This window comes from Rhagoletis zephyria, unplaced genomic scaffold, assembly GCF_001687245.7.
Source record: "Rhagoletis zephyria isolate East Lansing unplaced genomic scaffold, Rhagoletis_zephyria_1.1 Rzeph_scaffold_00455, whole genome shotgun sequence".
NCBI lineage: Eukaryota > Metazoa > Arthropoda > Insecta > Diptera > Tephritidae > Rhagoletis > Rhagoletis zephyria.
This window is the reverse complement of record NW_016157539.1, coordinates 218,737-239,489: the sequence shown is the minus strand read 5'-3', so window position 1 is coordinate 239,489 and position 20,753 is coordinate 218,737. Positions and strand designations below refer to the sequence as shown.

At 35.1% G+C, this 20,753-nt stretch overlaps 1 protein-coding gene across 3 annotated transcripts in view; it reads left to right on the top strand.

Moving 5' to 3' along the window:
* The first annotated feature begins 733 nt into the window (after positions 1-733).
* The window catches only part of tok (tolloid-like protein 1 tolkin), a 159,929-nt gene continuing 139,909 nt past the window's right edge, over positions 734-20,753 (top strand). Inside the window, exon 1 of one of the 3 annotated variants that reach the window (XM_017611789.1) lies at positions 734-1,166. The gene's annotated coding sequence lies outside the window, so the exon portion shown is untranslated. The remainder of the gene's footprint in view (positions 1,167-20,753) is intronic. The other 2 variants (XM_017611788.1, XM_017611786.1) reach the window with 2 other exon arrangements.

Genomic DNA, 20,753 nt, shown 5'->3' with positions numbered 1-20,753 from the left:
AAGGGAATACACCAACTGCAACAACAAAGGGGGTAAAAATCACGGACTTCTACCTGCCGTCAAAAACGAGCCAAAACAATTAATCTACCNAACAAACGACCGTCGCGACATGTCGTTCAAAGTTGAACTAAGATGTGTTGATATTAAAACAAAAAAATAAAAAAAGGACGTGAATGATATTTTTTAATTAATTAAGTTTTGTAGAAAACTTATTCCTAAAATACACACAGAATAACGCTAAGACCTCCTCGTTAGCTGATATTTCAATTAATCTCTTAAAAGACTGAAACGAGCTTTCACGAAAAACTCTGGTGAGTTGAATGACAGTTGACAAAATTGCTCCGTTAGATTATAAACAGTAAGGATGTGGATAAGTATGAAGGCACATAAGTATGTAAGTATATAAAAAAGTATCTATGTACATATGTATATATGCACAGTTGCACTTGCGCTTTTAAAACACTTTGGCGCTGGTTGCTCTCCCCATAAAATTACAAATCGCATCAGCTGAGCCTTTCGTCTTTCAACCCACTGCTCCCATCACATGGGACCATATCCAACGGTGGCGTCAACAATCGTGCTGCTGATTTTTGTATTTACTGTCGGTTTGGCGCTTTATGATGTGGAAATAGCCGAGTACACGCTAGGCATGTATGCCAACTTCGCTAGCCTCATCGTATGCAGAGCGCCAGCTAACAACAACCATATACACATGCGATGAACTGCGACGTCGACGATTACGGCAGCAGCGGCATCGAAAACGAGCCTTTGAATGCTCGGAGTTCGCAGCATCTTCTGAACGAATTTCAGTCGAGTTTAAGCAGCCGAACGCGGCGGATGGTAAAACGGAAAACGGAAACGAACTAAAAAACGGGCGAGTAATTGAATGAAACTAATGGTAGTAAATATTTAGTATGACAAAAAGGATTCAAGTTAATATATGAAAACAACAACAACGAGAAGGTGAATGCCTGAGGGTAGGATTGCTAATAGGTGAGCATTCATGCGTACGGGTTTGAGTTGGTATTTGTGTGCGTTCATATAAAACGGAAATGCTTTCGGCGCCATCTTGAATTTCCTTTTGTGCGTTAGTTAAATTTAAAAAAAGTGTGTATTAGAAAGTGAATAGCGGGGAAAAAGAGACTATAACGGTGTCTACCACAAAAGTGAGTTTAATTTGAGATTATACCGATATGAATAAATACGTATGTATGTATGAAAATAATGTAATGTTAATAAATGTATATATGTAAGTACATATGTATGTATTTGTAAATGTAGAAATGCATGCATGTATGTATGTATATAATATGCATATGTGTTTTAATAAGAAATATTTTCGAATTGTGCGATTGTTTTTCGCATTTGTAGTATGTTTTTATAAATAAATTAATACAAGTGATAATATTTAACTGTGGCTACATGACATTTGCTGATATGCCCGAGTGACGAGCTACATACATAGCTAACAAATAGGCAGACGCATCGACGGAGAGATATTTAGACGGACAACAATTCGGCTGATGGAGGAATGTTTATGCGTATTGCTTTCATTGTGGGCATCTTGTTAGCTTACACACGTATGTATGTACATTTGTACATGTACATAAATCTGTGTGCGTGTATATATGTACTATACATACATATACATATACATATCTACAAGTTTTGGGTGAATATGCGGCGACTGAAGTCAACAGCTTATCAGTGGAACCGTTGTCATTGCTGCTGCTGCCGATATGTTGACTTTGTACCGCTCCCTATGCTGATATTGTTCTTAAAATTCTTGTTTTCATTTGGGTTACTGCAAATGCAGCCGCGAAGTGATTCTAAAAATATACGAAAAGTTACACGCGGCCGGCAGCAGAACTATCTAAACATTGTGTTTCCCATTTTTTATATATCTATGTACACCTCGACTTTTCACTTATTTCATTTGCATTTTTCGTTTTTGTTGCATTGTTCTGAATTGAGCATATTGTTTTTTTTTGTACATGCCGCTTGCTGCAATGTTTGTGCATTAATTTTGTTCCTTTGTTTATATGTAAATATTTAATTTTGTAGTGAAAAATGTGTGAGAAGAGGCATACAAAATGAAGGATTTATTATCAAAGAAAAAAACCCAAAACAAAATCAGCTTATAGTTATTTGTTAAAAAGGAAGTGCATTCATTTCCACTCGTTTGAAATCACAAGTCAATGAAAAATATGCGGTAATTTACATATATTGTCGTTAGTAGATCATTAAAATTGATGCAACTGCTGACAAGTTCCACATTGTGGGACTTCTCGAAATTTTTAATAAATAATTAGCATAGTCAAACGTTCCCGACGTATTTTTTCATTTTGCACTTTGTTGTTTCAGTTGCGCCTTTCTCTTTGTAATGAGTAAAAGCAACAAAACAATACGATTCGTTTAGTTTATTTTTGAACTCTGCATACCCGTAGTTGCGTATGTAACGTATACGCCCCGTAGCACCATACACAGTCATCTAACACGTTTTCTAGCACGCCTTAACTTAAACCTCATATTATTTAAGAGTAATAAAATATCGGTGTGGGAATTTTTAACACAGTATTCCTTATGCACATATATATTACTTTCTTCATGTATATAATAATTTTAGAATGAATTTCGAGTTTGCCAATAAAAATTATAAAAAGCGAATTTTAGTTTCTCAAATCATAGCCATCTTTTACTCAATGTCATTTTTAATCGACTTCGAAAAAAGGAGGAGGTTATCAATTCGTCGGAATATTATTTTTTTTTTATGTATGTTACCGCATAATTTTGAACCACGTTAACCGATTTCTATAATAATTTTTTTAAAGGAAAAGTCTCAAGTAGCACACTGGTGTATAACTTGGCGTACATTTACGAATTTTGGTATAAATTTGATTAATTGTACCAAAACTCACAAATTTCCACCAAGTTATATACCAGTGTGCTGATTGAGGTCCCATTCTAATTTGGTTTAGATCCAACCATCATCATTAACAAATTACCGATACTATAAAATTTTTTATGGGAATTGGCAACATTTTTCCGCTTAAAAATTACTCGTTTGGCGACACACTAGTTTTGTTGCACTAGATTCGTTCATTTTAACATTTTGAAGTATTTAATAGCCTATTTCCACCAGAAGCCTACCTGCAGTTAAGAGGCCAGGTAAGTTGCAAAAATTTTCACATGGGAGTGATCGGCTGGGTTTATGTTTATTTCTTACTTTTTGCCTTTTTACTTTAGTTTACTTGCACCTTAAATGAGCAATTACCCCTTCATGTTGTAATCTCTATTTCTCAATAGTCATAAACTGCAGTTAAGGCTTGGTGGAAATGAACTATAAAGTAAAAAAATTGTAAAATATCAAAAATTACAGAAAATTTTGACCAGCGTTGGCGCTTTGGTAATTTGTAACCTAAATTTATAATTTTTTTCTTTCTAATTCGATTATCAATTTGGTAAATTTTTCGACTCGGTCCAACATGTTTGTTCAGTGGAGTAGATTCTCCTTTTGCATAGGTCAATAGAGGTTCGTTCTGATTTCACATTAGGAAGTGGCCCGTAATAGTATTCATAGGAAAGAGCATTTCATTTCGGTTTAAACTTAAGAGCACCTATGTGCCTTTCCTCATATAGAAGGACCAGGTAATCCTGGGAGCTTGTCCAGCGTTCATTGGCTTCTAGAATGGTGTGATCTCTATAAAACTGTTTAAAAGTGGCTATTGCTATTCCCGTTCCCCGAAAGTCTGTGGGTGCTCGTAGCTTTCCTTGTCAATTCGTAAATCTCTCAAACTTTAAATTTTGGCGATTATGCATAGTTTCGCAGGTATATGATCAAAATCGCTATATTTGTTGGGTATTTTTCAAAATAAAATGTATTTTAATAAGAGTTAATGTAAACCCGATTCGAAGCGATAGCCGGCAGTTGTAATTCCAAAACTAGATAAAACACACCTCTTTTTTGTAAACAGTACAAGTTTTGACACTTTTCCAATTTCTTTTTTCAAACCAAAATGCCTGCCAAGCAACCGAGCTGATATAGACGTTTGTAGCCCAGTTAATCATTTACGTCTTAAGAAAGTATAGATTACTTCTGCAGCAGCGACGTATATTGTATATCAAAAGCACATTTAAGTGAGATACAAATTTTAACAATAAAAGCAATGTTATAGCGAACTTTGATTGCAAATAAAAAATAGATTTGATCTTAACCGTGAAATTTTAAAAAGCTTGCATGTGTTGATCCATTGTCATATAAAGAAAGAGCTGATTCGACATTTCTAACAGTTTTAAAGCATTTCGTAACTTATACAAAGAAAGCGACAGTGGGAGATTTTAATGCAATGGCATTTTCTGAAATAATTGCTCATATTCGAGTCTTTTTTGAGTCCTGTGCGCGATTAAAATATTCATAAATGCGCTCATATTCTGATCATAAAAGACTCTTTTGTCGGTAGAAAATGTAAGTTTCCATTTATTTACCTATGTTTCAAGCAGGGATGTTGCGAATATTTGCATTCGCATTCCTTATACGAATAATTCGCAACATTTTACACATTCGCATTCGACGTTCACATTCGCATCGAATGATACGAATGTTTTGCGAATGCGAATATGTACATGAACAGAGAGTCCAGTCTAATATTGTTGAAATGACTCTAAGGGCCGGTTGCTCAAAGCCTGGTTGACAATAATCATCGGTTAACATCGTTATCGACGTTTTCGACTCCATGCATATAACACGGTGTCGGTAAAGTCGATAACGATGTTTAACCGGGGATTAGTATCCACCAGGCTTTGAGCAACCGGTCCTAAGTCTGTCTAACCAGGCTGCGGACAATAAACGGCTTTTAGCTTCAGGCGCTAAACGGTTAAGTAGTACATCAAGCAACATTGATAGAAATCATTTCAGAATCAGGAGACATTAAAAAATGTCAAACTAAAGCCCAATTGAAGGTTTGTCTTAAAGACAAATAAGCTCATCTCGGTGAAAATCCCCTCGATTGGTGGAAAACTAAACTACAATAAGCCAAATTGACAGATCTGACCCGCAAATATTTGAGCGTTCCACCCACCAGCTTTCCAAGTGAGCAATTGTTCAGTGCAGCCAGCCTAATATACGAGCCTTTAGGAAATCGCCTCATGTGAGAAAAGGCAGCAAAATTACTTTCTTTTGAAATATAATGTGCCCCTTTTGAACTTTATCTACTAGATTAAAACACTGTGAGGTTAAACCCTCGTTAAATGTTCTAATAATTTACAAAATCTTTTAGTAATAAAAACTATGACTTAAGTTGATTATAGCTTTTTTAAATGTTATTCCTAACATTCGCATTCTCAATCGCATTCGTACATTCGCATTCCGAAAATTCGCATTCGCGAATATGGAAAATATGACATTCGAAACATCCCTAGTTTCAAGGTTCAAAGAATAACGTGAAATCTAATCTAATTTTATGCCACAACTTTTTTCTCAAATGTATAAAATCAAAAAATCTTGAGATAAGCATGGGCCGAAAATACGCTTTTTTAGAATTTTTATTGGTAATAGCAATATGGTTCATAGTGCTCTAAAAAGAATCTGTGGGAAAGATGACAATTTTTGGTCAACATGTTAAGCTCACCCAAGTCCATCAAAGTTCAAGTGCATAAAAAAAATTCTTACCTTTTTTCGATTCTATACAAAAAAGGTCCATATACCAAATTATGTACGACTAATACTTACGAAAATACTTGCAATTTTAGTAAAAAAATGTATTAATTAATTGTAATTATTAATTTTTATTTTTTGAGCACATTGAGGATATAGACCATAAATTGTCATCTTTCCAACAGATTGTTTTTAGAGTATTATCAACCATATTTTTGTTGTTACCAATCAAAATTCTAAAAAAGCGGATTTTCGGCCCACGCTAATGCCCATATATCACATAAATATATACATACACTAGCAATTACCCGGCGTGCTTCGCTGCGCCATAAATGTTTTTTTGTGTTGTAACCCTCTCCCAAAACTCGTATGACCTCATTTATACAATATATTTAAAGAGCTTTATGAAGTAAGATTTAAAAAAAACCCACCAAACAATTTCTGTTGCCGGCAATAAGAAAACGTGTCGCCCTCGGAAACAAATTTATTGCCGGTAATATTGCCATCGAATCGATTTCCTATTACCGGTCGCTCTAAAACGTCCGCCGAAGGCAACTCGCCTGGGTGAGTCGTTTTCTTATTACCTGAATGAGTCCTTTTCTTATCGCTTCAGGCGATATTTGGAATAATTTTATTCTTTTTAGGGCTTAATTAATTTTTTATGTATACCAAATCGCAACTTACAATCGGAATTAATTCATTTGTCGCTGTGAGGCTTCCTATTTCTTCAATCTTGTCCTTGGGCATAATTTAGATGATTTTGACCAATACTATTGACGCCATATTCATAAGTTTCGGAATTTTTGAGAACTTTTTTATTCAAAATTGTCATGAACGAAGTGATGTTGCCGATTTGTCACCACAGCAATAAATCGGTGAGTCGCCAATTTGTTGCCATTGACGATTGTTGCCTATTTCTCATGTTTTGCATGGTGGGAATATTCGATATATGAAGCATTGTTTACTTTTTTGAGTGTGGGTGTTAATTAATATCTTTTCGAAGTTTTCGAAATTTAATTTATAATCTTATAACTGGAGTCTACTATCGCACCCTTTCCTCAAACGTGTGCTAATTCAATCATATTTTTTGTTACAACGCCGAACAATTGTGGGTCGATTGCTTCATCTGGAATTTCCGCTGAGATGACTTTATCAATGTTTTTTAATAATTGTAAACATTCGCCAGCTGTTTCTGTTTATTTATTAGTAAAAGGCAGGACTGCCAATCTTGCGGCAAAACAATAATAAATATCCAAAAAAAAAACACTTAAAGCCAAACAGAATTAATTTTGTTTTATTTTGTTTTTGCAAAACGTGCAAAGATACACACATGAAATTTCTTATGTGCACCCTCCACACAGACCCCAATCACCCCTGAAAATTTCATTGAAATCGGGCAAGCCGTCTAGGAATGATAGAAATCTCTTATGTGCACCCTCCACACAGACCCCAATCACTTCTGAAAATTTAATTTTATGTGCACCCTCCACGAAATCCGAAAAAAACACGTAAAGCCAAACAGAATTAATTTTTTTTTTTATTTTGTTTTTGCAAAACGTGCAAAGATACACACATGAAATTTCTTATGTGCACCCTCCACACAGACCCCAATCACCCCTGAAAGTTTCTTTGATATCGGGCAAGCCGTCTAGGAGGAGTATGCGAACAGGAAGTTTTGCCACTTAATTTTATATATATAGATATGTACCTACTAATTTATTTTTCTCAAGTAGATACCTCCGCGAATATTTCTGCAGTGAAATATTCAGCCCTATCATGAGTTTAATTTTCACCAGTAATCGTTCACTTTTCTCTTTTTGCTTTTTGCTTTACTGTATTCACTACAGGCGGCTTAAAAAATTTCAAATGAATTTGTTTTCAGGCGAAACTCAGGATATGGACGATTGTATAAATGCTTATGGTTCAATAAAATTTTCACGAATTTTGGCATGAAATCAATTACATAAACAAATTTAGGAGTATTGTTAGTTTCTACGTGAATTAATGATCCAATAATCGGAAGTAAACCAAATTAATATGGGTCCATCCATGATAAAAACATTACAAGGTAAAACCATTGAGATACAGTCTTACGTTTGCCAGCAATATAATTTTGAAATTCCAAACTCAAACTCACACACACATTCTCATTTTCAATCTCAAACAACAAAAATTGTGAACACCCTATAAACATTTTGGCGAACGTTCGAAAATTACCTTCGATATCCAACATGCATACCGAACTGAGAGCGAAGTCATAATCAACCTTAGTTTTCCAACGTTCATAGTATATTGGAAGTACGCACGAGATGGGTTTGAAGAAAAAATTAAAACCATAGTAACAAGAGAGGAAGTGAAATACAGCTCATTCTCGAAGGGAAATATAAGACAATCACTCTCTCTCATTAACATTTCAATTCCCAAAAGTGACCTGGCTTTCGAATTCATAACGAAGGTAAAATAAACGGGATAACGAAGGTTCCGTTTTACTGGAGAATAGCCTAGTTCTCGAGTCGAATACTAACCTATTCCACATTCGTTATCGAAGGTGGGACTCGATAAAAAGTTTGGTTTTCCAATCATTTTCGAATTGTTAACTACGCCCAATCTTTATTGGGCTATTCCATTTTTTGTTTTCAATTTTGTATGATTTTAAAATGCTTCCAATCGTGGCCGACGAATTGAGATAATGATTTTACCTTGTAATGTTTTTATCATGGGACCACCCGTGAGCTGCTGAGCGAACTTATTGGTAAAATCATATGATTTTGACATTTTAATTAAGTACTTAAGCGGTGAAAGGCAAGAGAAGTCAACCAAAAAAAAGAATACCAGTTCGTCGATTTCGAACAACCTATGCGATCAACGCCATCTGCCTTTGAATTGTCCAAACCAAAAATGAAACGCTAGTTAATTGTTCTTTTAGGCCTAAGATCAAAGGTTCGAGTCCACTTGGAGGTGATTAAAATAATGCCGGTATTCAGTAAGCAGTTCCTTGTCACTAAAAGAGACCTTTCGTGGTGAATATCGATTTTGTGACTATTTGGCATTGAGGAAACTGTCAGGTTTATTATTTAATTTTGGTTTCACAATTTTGGTCTAGCAAAGTAGTTTTTATTTTATTGCTAAATAGAGAAGAAACAAATAATCTATGTTTAATTAAAAAAGGGCACCTTATTTGGGCACCTCAATTTTTTGTATGTGCACTTTTTGGGTTTCTTTTATCACCAATATAGCAAGAGTAGCCAGGTACGGTTTTTGACCGGACAGTCCGGTGTTTAGTCTGTTTGTCCGGCTGATAATTCGAAAAGCAAAGTCTCCTAAATAATCTGCTCAAGATTATTTGGATTTCAACGATCTCGTTGCTCGATTAATATACGCACCGTTTTCACTTGAAACTGACATCGCCAGAATTCTAAGAAACTCCTTTTTTATCGCCAATATTCTCTGTGCAGTAATTTTTTTCTATTCGTGTGCTTAACGCAGGTAAGAAAAATTTAACTAAACTTTCCTTTAGCAAGTGCACTAAAAGTGGAATTACTGAAATGAACATATTTAGGTACACATCCCCAATGAAAATTAACACACTTACCATTTTGCTTTTATTAACTTTAACAAAAGTTTTGGCTTATTTAGTTTAGTGCGCTAAATAAAAAAATAGTTATACAATTTGTTTTACATTATTTCATTTTAAAATTTTTAGTTACACCTTTACTTTCCTAATATGCTAGATTTACATAAGTACATAGGTAGCATATATTCTGAACATGAACCAAATGGGACGAGTTTTCGAAATATATCGAATATTTGAAATTTGTTCATGGTTTAAACTTTAAACCAAGTAATTTCGTCTCTTGTAGGACTGGCACACTTAACCCCAACCCGCTATGTATAACTTTCTTGAAATATAATTTGTGTGCTTAAAATTTCCAGAGAATTTTAAAAGTTTTAGCAAGAAAAAGAAATGCGATATTTTTAATATATATTTCGTGTTTTGTAAATTTGTTTGCCCACGCAAACACAGATATCGCTATAAATTTTGGTCCCGTTTGCAGACGATTAAGTCGTGTCTATAGAGACTCAAAAAATTAAAATAAATTTTTCTATCATCTAATGCCCAAAATCGATACAAACATAGTCAAAGATAACACATATAAATTTTGGTCCCGATTGGAGTCGGTTAAGGCCTGTCGCAAAGTGGTCAAAGGGCAGATACCTCTATGGTCTCAAGAAATTAAAAATATCTTTTTTCATTTAATACCTAAAATCGATACTGCCTAACCTAACCCTACAAAATGTTATTTCAATATGGGCTATTTTATAATCCACCTATGAGCATTTGCTTAGAACGCATATAACTATTTGCCATGAATACCGTTATCGGTTAGATTCGTACGTATTTAGTATATGCAAACATATTTATGTACATATATTTTTTTGCTTTTCAACTAAAAAATTTATCTGATATACATGAAATATTATTTTGAAGAAATTCGTTTATACCTCTGCACTCGTTTCAGCGCTCGCGTCTAAATGACAAAAAAAAATATTGAAAACAAAAGCGCGACACAAAGAACAAAGTAAATACATAGCAAATAGGTGTTGAGCTTCTCGCTTGTTGCATAAAAATGCATTCTCTCTACAAGTGCAGATACGTGTTTGTAAATATTTTTCTTTTTGCCGGTTCAATTTTAGCCTGAAAGCATCGCCATATCGAAAAATATAATAAAACGAAAATAAATAATATGGCCCAGCATATCGCACAAAGCTTACAGAGGAAAAGTACAATATTGAGAACAACCACACGCGAGACGCATCAAGGCAAGATGCTATAGAGATCAAGATACATAAGTTCATACATATGCATATATCTACACATATATAAATTTACGCCGACGAGTAGCAATATATCAATAAAAAATACCCTGCTAAAGTCCCAGTCAATAATCGAGCGTATACCATTTACACGTGAGCAAATAACTAAGTAAGTACAGGGTGGGCCAAATTAGACTTACCATCCATAGTTCATAGGTCCATAGTTTGCCTAACAGTGTGCGCAGTCGCTCCATCTTGTTGGAACCACAAATTAGGAGTCTACTCTGCCGTATGCCGCAAAAAGTTGTCAATCATTGTTCTGTAAGAAGCCCCAGAAATCGTTTCTGGCGTCTCATCCTCATTCTCAAAGAAATATGGGCCGATAACTTTTCGGCCATACCACCGCACCAAACATCTGCATCTGGATGGGTGTAACTGGTGCTGGTGTGTTGCCTTTGGATTTTCAGAAATGTGTGTGGAAATGTGCTTCATCCGACATCAAAACATTACCTTAAAAATCATTTTGTGTGACTAATTGTGTAAAACGAATAGCGTATTGTCGTTGTTGGTGATTTTGCAGTAAGTATCCATTATGATTTTCCAAGAGATTAACTATAACATGCAGAAAGAAAATATCAATAATATCAAGAAAATAAAGAAGTTATGCGTGTTTAACATTGTCAGGCCTTATTTGGCCCACCCTGTATATATGTACAGATGTGAACGTTTTAAAAGTAATCACTGGCGAACATTGTACATATGCACAAACTTACATACTTATATTGAAGAACAGGCAAACGTAATCATTGTGCCGCATCACATTTGTTCGTTTGCCACAATAAGTTCTGTTGCTGCAGCCGTTGCCGATTGTCAGTTGTCGATCATCAAAACCCAAGAAACGAGCAGTGCGCCAGTTCTTCCTTTCTTACACTGGTTGCAAGCAATTTGTTGCACTGGTGGCGTAGTAAAGCTTCCGACACCAATTGATTGTCTAGAGATTTGCTTGCTTTCCGCATTTTGCTGCTACGAAGCATACCGGGAAGCGCCGCCGCCAAACGACGGCAATGACGACGACAACATTGCCAAGCTATTGGGACCCAAATATTTCTTTATCGGCACATAATCAACAGTGTTCTATGGTGGCGCGCAAACTGCATCATACCCGTATATATCCACTCAGTAGTCGTGAATATTGCCTCGTTTCACGCCTTTAAATCCGCACCCTTCTTGCAAAGCGCAGTGTAATTAAATGCAAGTAAAAGCGCGTGTCGTGCTGTGCCGTCGGGGTAGTGCAGAAGGCGAGAGCCATAGCGGAACAAAGGCGGCACTTGAATGTGACAAGATGATCTGTTTACATACAGACATGAACACTGGTGTATTAAAAAATTTCATATAGGGGTCCAAATGTGTAAAAATTCGACATATCTCATTCATTCTCATTTACCAAATGAAACATCTTAGGCGATGTAAAATTAAGCTCTGTTATTAATGTTATTTAGGGCCGTTTTCTCATCCAACCTTCAGTTTACCGGCCACTTTATCGTCTCGATATACGAGTTTTCGTTTTCTCATCAGCGCATTAATTTCTCGAATCGATAAACTGTTGCTCACCCGATGCAACCTTTAAGATTTGTACCCAACTTTAAATTTTGGTTTGGTTTTGGTTCATGAGCCAGATATATTAGATATTTCAACCAAGGTTTTGGTTTTTGCTAACAGTTGCTCTTGCTCTATATTTGCTTACGTTGCATTGCCAACCTTTGAAATTTTATGACGAATGTAGTGAAGTTTCACTCTCGGAAATGTAGTGAAGTTTCACTCTACGGAATAACAAATTTATTTTTACCTGCAAGGTAAGAAAACGAAAACACTTTAAATTGAGGAACAATTTATCTGCCCTGTTAGTAAAGGCAACTTTGCTGCTTACATTAGAAAATGGCCCTTAGTATTTTAGGCCTTTAACAGGCGTAAATTTAAAGACATACATACACTGACGTGATTGAAACTCATCAACTAACAAATAGCTGTTAGATTAGGAGTCTAAAATTATGCTGAGTCACAACTATTGAGGCTCTAACGAAGTACGGTCTTTTCAAGGCTCCAAAATTGCGGTTTTACCAGTTTAAGATCAACTTAAAGCCAGAAGAGCAAGTGCCTTGCGCGTGCTAAGCAAAATAAAAGCTTATTTGACTAAAGCCGATCGATGCCTATTAAGGGAACCCTGAAATTCTTTCTTATTTAACGATGGAAGAGCGCTAAAGTTTTAATAATATCAAGATAACAGTAATATATTATTTTTTTCGAGCTCAAGGCCAGATATAAATCAAGCGCAATTTATACTTTTTGTGTTTGCATTTTATTTTCGATATTTCGACCTAAATATGGGAAAGAATGATATCGATGAAGCTAAGATGGAATTTACCAAATGCAACTTTTATTTCTCTTTTGGTGTGATCTGCATACATACATACATCAACTAAGGTGTGTATTTCAGAAAACTGATCCCAAGTTAGCGATTACTTTTGCGCCAAATATAAGGAAACTTGCAATTACCCGGCGTACTTCGCTGCGTCTTAAAAGTATTTTGGTGTTATTACTTCCTCTCAATACATCCAAAACTCTTAATTAATATTGTTGTACCATGCCCCCTTTCCCAAAATCATTTATAAAAACCTTACCAATAAGCACCTACCAATAATAATATGCGTACCAAATTTCAAATTTCCACGCCCCCTCGAAAAACTGACTATATATTTGCAAAATAAAACCATGCCTATAACATTGCAGGGCTAAAAAAAATATGGGCGCAAAGTTTCGCGCGATTCCGTTTCGCGGTTCAAAAGTTATAAGGTAACAAACAAACAGACATTCACATCTATATATAACTAGAGAAGATTAGGATGACAACTTTAAATTACCTCCTAAAAATCACTAATAAAAGAAAAAATTCCTTATTAATTAAACAAAACCCCGGCATACCTTGGAAGTGATGCAATTTTTCATTTAGTCGTTAATGAGTAAAACGATACTCGGAATATGAAATTTGCCAAATACCCTCTAAATCTAGAGTTACCGCTAAAAATCCGGTTTTTTGTACCTTTGCGCCCTTAAGAGCCTGTAACTTGGTTGACTATCAACCCATAGTCAGTTTCTCACTTCGTTAAGAAGGACCTTTCATATGGTGCACATACATACATTCAATCAATAAAGTTTAGATACAGGGATTTTTTTGCAATATGGACAACCTTTTATTAAATATTTAATTTTTTGCAACTTTTTTATAAAAATATGGTTAATTTTACAACAGAAACCCCAAAAATCAGAATTCCAAACCTTGTTCAAAATTTAAGAGAACTGCAAATTTTCATTCAAATATTGCACATTTTATTTAATTTTTTTAGAATTATCTAAACTTTTCTGACTGACTGTATGCATGTCATTTTATAAAACTTAGGAGAACTGTATGCATTTGGTAACTAGGAAGTTGCATTGGTTTTGCAATTACTCTCACTGTTGTGTTTGGTAAACATTAGGGCGTGTAATTTTTTTTTTACTACGCGCCTATAGCATATGTGGATTTTGCCAACTCCAAATTGATTTTTGACCCATGGCTTCTGCAGCAAATTCGCTAATTAAACGTGGAATCCATACGTGCCATACGCGCATAGTCGAAAAAATCACCCATAAATGTGTCAAACGATCAGCTGAAGTGTATTTGGAAACCAAATTGTCAACAAAAGAAAAGTGCATTTTGCTAATGCATGTTATAAAATACTTAATTACTTTTATGAGCAGACTCTAATGAATTTGCAAGTATTTTTGGTGTGCGCTGAGTGTGTTTACTTATGAAGTGAGCAAAATTTTACAAGAAAAATTTGGAGGTTATGTTGAAGTTTTCAGAAGTTACCATTTTTTACTAGAAAGCGACTTCTCAGTGCTACTCTCTCGCTCTAAACGAATTTTTATTTTTGACGGTTTTTCTAAATTTAGTCCGAGGAATACGGGATAAAACCTTACTAGACTAAGGGCGTCCACGGCCAAATAGAAGGTCAAAATGCAAAGGGTTCTGTCTTAGCTTGGGTATATAAATAACTGACGGAACTTCGAAAAGTATACACAACTCTTGGATTTGCGGTTTCAAGGTCTTTTCTTGATAATAAAAATAATAGGGGTATTCACGATCCAGTGCATACGGTCTAGCATGGTGCATAGATAGCATAAATAGCATGATTGTTGTTGTTTCATGTGTTCAAACAAAAACAAAATTAGCCAGCTGTTAAGCTAAGTGTTTGGCCGACCTTCTTCTCCAACTTGTGGTGTGCATCTTGATAATGTTACATAAATTAAGGGGCCTACTATTTTACGCCGCCTCTGAACGGTAAATGGTTTTTGTGAGAAGCTTTTTCATGGCAAAATGCACTCGGAGGTTTTTTATCGCCTGCCGATGGGCGACGGCTGTTAGAAAAAGAGTTTTCTAATTTAGACGTTGCTCAGTACAGGCCCTACGGAGTGCTAATGCACCACTAACTACTCAGACATCGGCCGCCTTCTCTTGATTCTAGTAAAATGTTGAACGGTGTGCTCTCAGCACCGACTCTTGAATACTCATGAAGGATGAATATATGTAATGTTAAGTCTTCCATTTATGCAGACAATTTTACAGATTGCTTAAAATTCAGAAGAGAAGGGTTTTTCATCATAAATGTATTTGAATCATATTTCTATATTATTTTGTTGCATGCCCAGAAATAATAATCTCGTTAACGGATGCGAAACCCCTCGACTCCCACCATAGAACTGCTTACCTCACACATTTACTATGTACGTGTGAGTACTTGTATGATTCTGCATAAGGATGCAACTATGCAAGTACTTTTATACAAGTACATATGTATGTACATATTTATATTTGCACCATTGTACACATAATCTTCGCATCAGTCCACTGTGCTCCATCGCATTGGCGCAACTTAACTCGGTGGCTTTGGCGCGCCATAAATGTACTGAGAATGAAGAATTGAAGCAATGAAGCATTGGATAGCTTTGAGTGCTTCGAGCTTTTTTTTACTTTTTTCATCCTCTTCCTTTTTTCCTGCTCTTCTTCTGGATGTTCTTGCACTTGTGCTCCAGTAGCAGAGCCAACATGACGTCGTCGTCGTCATCGTCATCGTCAAAGTCGCGCGCGCCTGCCTTATGAGCCGTGACGGGAGTTCATCGACAAGTGTTTGCTGTATTGCAGAAGGAGTCCACTTCAGCAAAAAACATGAGAATAAAAAGAAGGAATCCTAAAAAATATGAAATACACATTATGTAGTAGTTGCATGGAGTACATTGATATAAACATACATACATTCATAGGTATGCCTGTCTGTATGTACATTCATCCAGCTTCAAAAACTCAAAACTGTAGGAATCATCAAAATTAAGATGCTCAAGTGTGCTATTGTAAACGTTGTTGTTGTAGGATTTGGTTGCCGTTTAAGAATGCCGGCTTAAAGTTGAGTTACAATAGTCAGTAAAATGAGCAAATTCGAATGGGTATATAAAAGTTTTGTACATGGTAAACTAAGTCTGGAAAAGTATTCGCATAAGTGCTTCATTTTTAAGTGAAAAACAACCGAGCATACAAATTGACTTCTAAGAATAAGTAGAAGGGCTAACATCCTACATGCTTAGGTACTTATGCACCTCAGTACTATGGCCGAAGTATGTGGCTTGAGATTTATAATTGTTAAAAAATTGTAAATATGTGCGTGCTATCAGAAGTATGAATATAGCAATATATAAGTTAACTTGAAGTTGATTAGGAAGGAACTTAGGGTCACTATGGTCTGTAAATTTTCTTTGAGGAAAGCTAACTATATTTCTATAGCGATGGCCCCGAGTCAAGGGTGGTTACGTCTGTGCTAGATGTCAAATAACTTGTAACTAATTACTTTTGGATAAAAAATATCAATAAGAAAAACAATGTACAATTTACTTGTTTATTTGTTTACCTTATTTAAAATTACATATTTGTTTACATATTCTGCTGTAGATGGTCCCATATTCGAATTTCGTCAGACATAATATTTTATACTCATTTTATTTGTCCCGAATTCGAAAAAGTATTTGTGAAGTGGAGAAAAAAGTGTATTAAAAGTAAAATTTGTATGAGGATATTTAGATAGAAATTTGTTAAAAAAAGAAAACAATCCCCCGATCTGCATGACTTCTGCATTACTTTTCAACTAGTTCCAAATAAGCTTTTTGCAATTAATTACAAGCTATATATTTTATAGAAATCCAGCTAACCACACACAAGTGAGTTATTTTTTATCAATTGATAATTTTTTTCTGCAGGGATGTACCGTGCACTTTGGATACACTTTTTTCTGCACTTCACAAATACTTTTTCGAATTCAGGACAGATAATATGAATATCGAAATTTTAAGTCATCATTTTGATTTTATGTCTGGCGGAATTAGAATATGGGACCACCTACAGCAGAATATTTAAGCACATGTCCAAGGTTTTAAATATAAATGAAATAAATTGTTTTTTTTTTTTTAATAAAAAAATACCTAAATTTTGTTTATTGACATTTTATGTCCAAAAGTGATTACATAGATATCTACAAATTAGAGGTATCCCGATCTGACTTTTGCGGCCGTCGCCCCACAAAAGTAGTTAACTTTTTGCAAATAAAATATACAGTTAATAGTTAGCACTAGTGTTCGCATAAACAGACTATAGTTAGGTATAAGCTAACGTCACTTTCTGGAGGGTAACGTTGAGCTTTGGTTGGTGTGTATGCGTACATACATACATGCATACATACACTTGTGGTCAAGTGACATTTTGACTAGTTTTGGCTATTTTTCTTTTGTTTATTTAATGTCTATATTTTGTTTTTTTATAAAAGCTTAGAATTTACTCAAACTCTTACTTCGTATAAAAATAATATAATATATAATAATATAAAAATAAATTATCAAAATTCAACAAAATTAAACAATTCCACCCAAAAATTTTAATCTTTTTATTTAGAATTTTAAGAAAAATTTTGGTTATGCAGTTTTGTAGCACAAAAAATTTTAGTAGGCTAAAGTGCAAATTTCAAGGCGCTCAAAAATCGCGTTGTTTTGTAATATTTTTTTTTTGCTGATGGTGCTGAAGAAATTGTCGAGCATACATTATATGGAAGAAAATACAAAACACCGTCATTTTTTAGCGTCTCGAAATTTGCACTTTAACCTACTAAAATTTAATACAAAACTGCTCACTCAAAATTTTTCTAAAAATTCTGAATAAAAGTTTACAATTTTTATGTGAAATTGTTTAAGTTTGTTGAATTTTCATAACTTTTGTAAGAAGTCTGAAATGAGAATTTATGTGGCGCTGGTTAGGTGAAGTACTACACCAAATTCATCTATACTAGTATATATTTTGAAAGCCGTTTCTTTAGTGTTCGATTTTTTGGAAACTTCAGACGCCTGCCGCGCGTGTCCCAAGGATGGTTTTAGGCTAAAAAAATTCTATATGTAAAGGGGCGTGGCACCTCCAGTATAAACTGAATTTTTTTTTACTCCACATCTCTGGAAGTGTTCATAGTAGAGTTCTGGAACTTCGTATGGAGATATACGAAGTCAATCGCATACTCTTGGAGAAAAATTGAAGCTATTGGAAAAGGGGGCGTGGAACCTCTCATACAAACCCAATTTCCCATGCTACATACATATGTATCTCTGGAAGTGTTCATAGTAGAGTTCTGGAACTTCGTATGGAGATATACGAAGTCAATCGCATACTCTTGGAGAAAAATTGGAACTATTGGAATAGGGGACGCGGCACCTCCAATACAAACCAAATTTTAAATACTACGTATCTCTGGAAGTGTTCATGGTAGAGTTCTGGAACTTGGTACGGACATATACGCAATCAACCGCATACTCTTGTAGAAAAATTGGAGCTATTGGAAAAGAAGGCGTGTCGCCTCCCATACAAACCGCATTTTTCATACTGCATATCTCTGTCCATGGTAGGGTATTGGAACTTTGTATGGAGATATATGAAATCAATCGCATACTCATGAAGAATAATGGGAGCTATTGGAAAAGGGGGCGTAACACCTCCATACAAACCGAATTTTTATACTGCATATCTCTGAAAGTATTCATGGTACAGTACTGGAACTTCGTATGGAGATATATTATTATATGAAATCAAGCCCATACTCATGGAGAAAGTGTTAACGGTAGAATACTGGAACTTAGTATGGCTATATATGAAATCAATTGCATACTCTTGAAGAAAAATTCCCGGGGCGTGGCACCTCCCATAAACACCAAATTTTTCATGCTACATATCTCTGAAAGTGCTCATGGTAGAGTTCTGGAACTTGGAAGCAAAATTGGAGCTATTGTAAAAGGGGGCGTGTCGCCTTGCATACAAACCGAATATGAAAATGTCACTTTATAGAGCTCTATAAATCTATTTTATTTTTTATGAATACAAGATTTTTATAAATAAAATATAAACATTAAATACACGAAATAAAAATAGCCAAAAGCAATCAAAATGTCACTTGATTTAACCACAAGTGTATGTATGTACGCCAGGTGTACACATACTTATGTACTAGGTACTATATGATTAGCGTAAGGTCGGTATCGATTAAGTTTAGAGAAGTTGTTGATGTTGAGTAAGAAGAGTGAAATGCAGTTAACTCGGAAAGTAGTTTTGGGAAAGTAGGCAAAAAAAAATATTTTTCCGTTTTTCTAGATGAAGTCATTTGAGTAGTCCACTTGCAAAGTGCGCTATGTAAAATTGTTTCGATTTTTATTTTTTCGTGGATTACGTACCAGTATTTAAAGTAGTTTCATGTCCACTAACAACACAGTGCAAAATCTTTTTATACTCTGAAAAAAATAGATGCTATTCTATTCTTCCAAAAGTCACTATCATACTTCTTATAAACTTTCAAAAGTATACATCTTCTGATGAACTTAGAAAAGTGCTTTAGGTCGAATAGATTATTAATGTTATCTTATGTCATGTTATGTTATGTTACAAATTTATAAGGCTCTTATTTAAAAAGATTCAATTTAAATGTTACTTTCTATTATAAAATTACACAACGCTGTTTGCAAATGGACTACTCATTTGTGGGATCGGTCAATAGAATACTTCCTTTTTGAACAAAAAATTATTTACATTTTAAAATTTCCAATTTTAGCTTTAGTTTTGAAATGATCCACTACTGCAACCGCCATTTTGAGCTTTTGAAAAATGATTTCAGTTTTGAAATCATCGACTCCGCTATATTGGATCCGCTATTTTGATTTCTGAAAAACTGCTTTCAGTTCTGTAACACTGGTTTACAGCAAAAATGTTCTATGGATGCCCCTATCCAATTCCTATGCAGAATTGCTCGGTGATTCCGAAAATCGAGTTAATTTTTTTTCTATGGAAACGTTTTGGAGATATTTGCAATTTACTGTTATTCAGCTTAAAGCAAAAATGAAAGCTTATGAAATTCTCCATAAACCATACATACATCACTTTCCGATAGGACTGATAGTTTCTGAGAAATGAATTAATCATTCCAGTTTTATTTTTTTTAACAAACAAAACCAAAACACTAATTAGAGCTCCTAAAAGTTATTACCTTTGCTGAGTTCCCCAAGGCTTAATGCCGGCTTAGCCTGCGCTCGTACATTGCTGATGCCTATAAAACTGAGACTGCGTTAGGATCTGGTAATTGGAATTAGATTAACTTTTTTCTTTTGTAAATGCCTTGGTATTCCAAGTCGAGGTATTTGCAATCCTCAGGGCCATGAATTATGTGGTGGAAAATAAGTGGATATGCAAGAGTCTACGTGTCAGTAGTGACCGCCAAGCTGCACTCGAGGCATAGGCCAGCCTTCTAACTACTTCGAGAATGGCTCGAAAATGCAAGTATGGACTAAATATGTTGGAAAACATAGCGAAATTGTCTGTTAATGAGGCACCTGACCATTTGTCCAGAGAGTATTCAGACTAGGTATTCCTCGGTTCGCAACCAGTTATGGCACTCCCACATTCGGCCATCGAAGCCACCGTCAGAAACTGGGTGAATATTTTGAACAGCAATGACTGGGAGGCTTCGAATTTGAATAGATGGGACTGCAAACAACTTATGGAACAGTTGCCTGGACGCTTTATGTGGCACAAACATCTGATATGGTCGGCATAGACGACAACCCCGTTTGTGCTTTCTTCTGCACTGAAGAGGATGAAAAGGCGGAACACTTTTGGAATTGG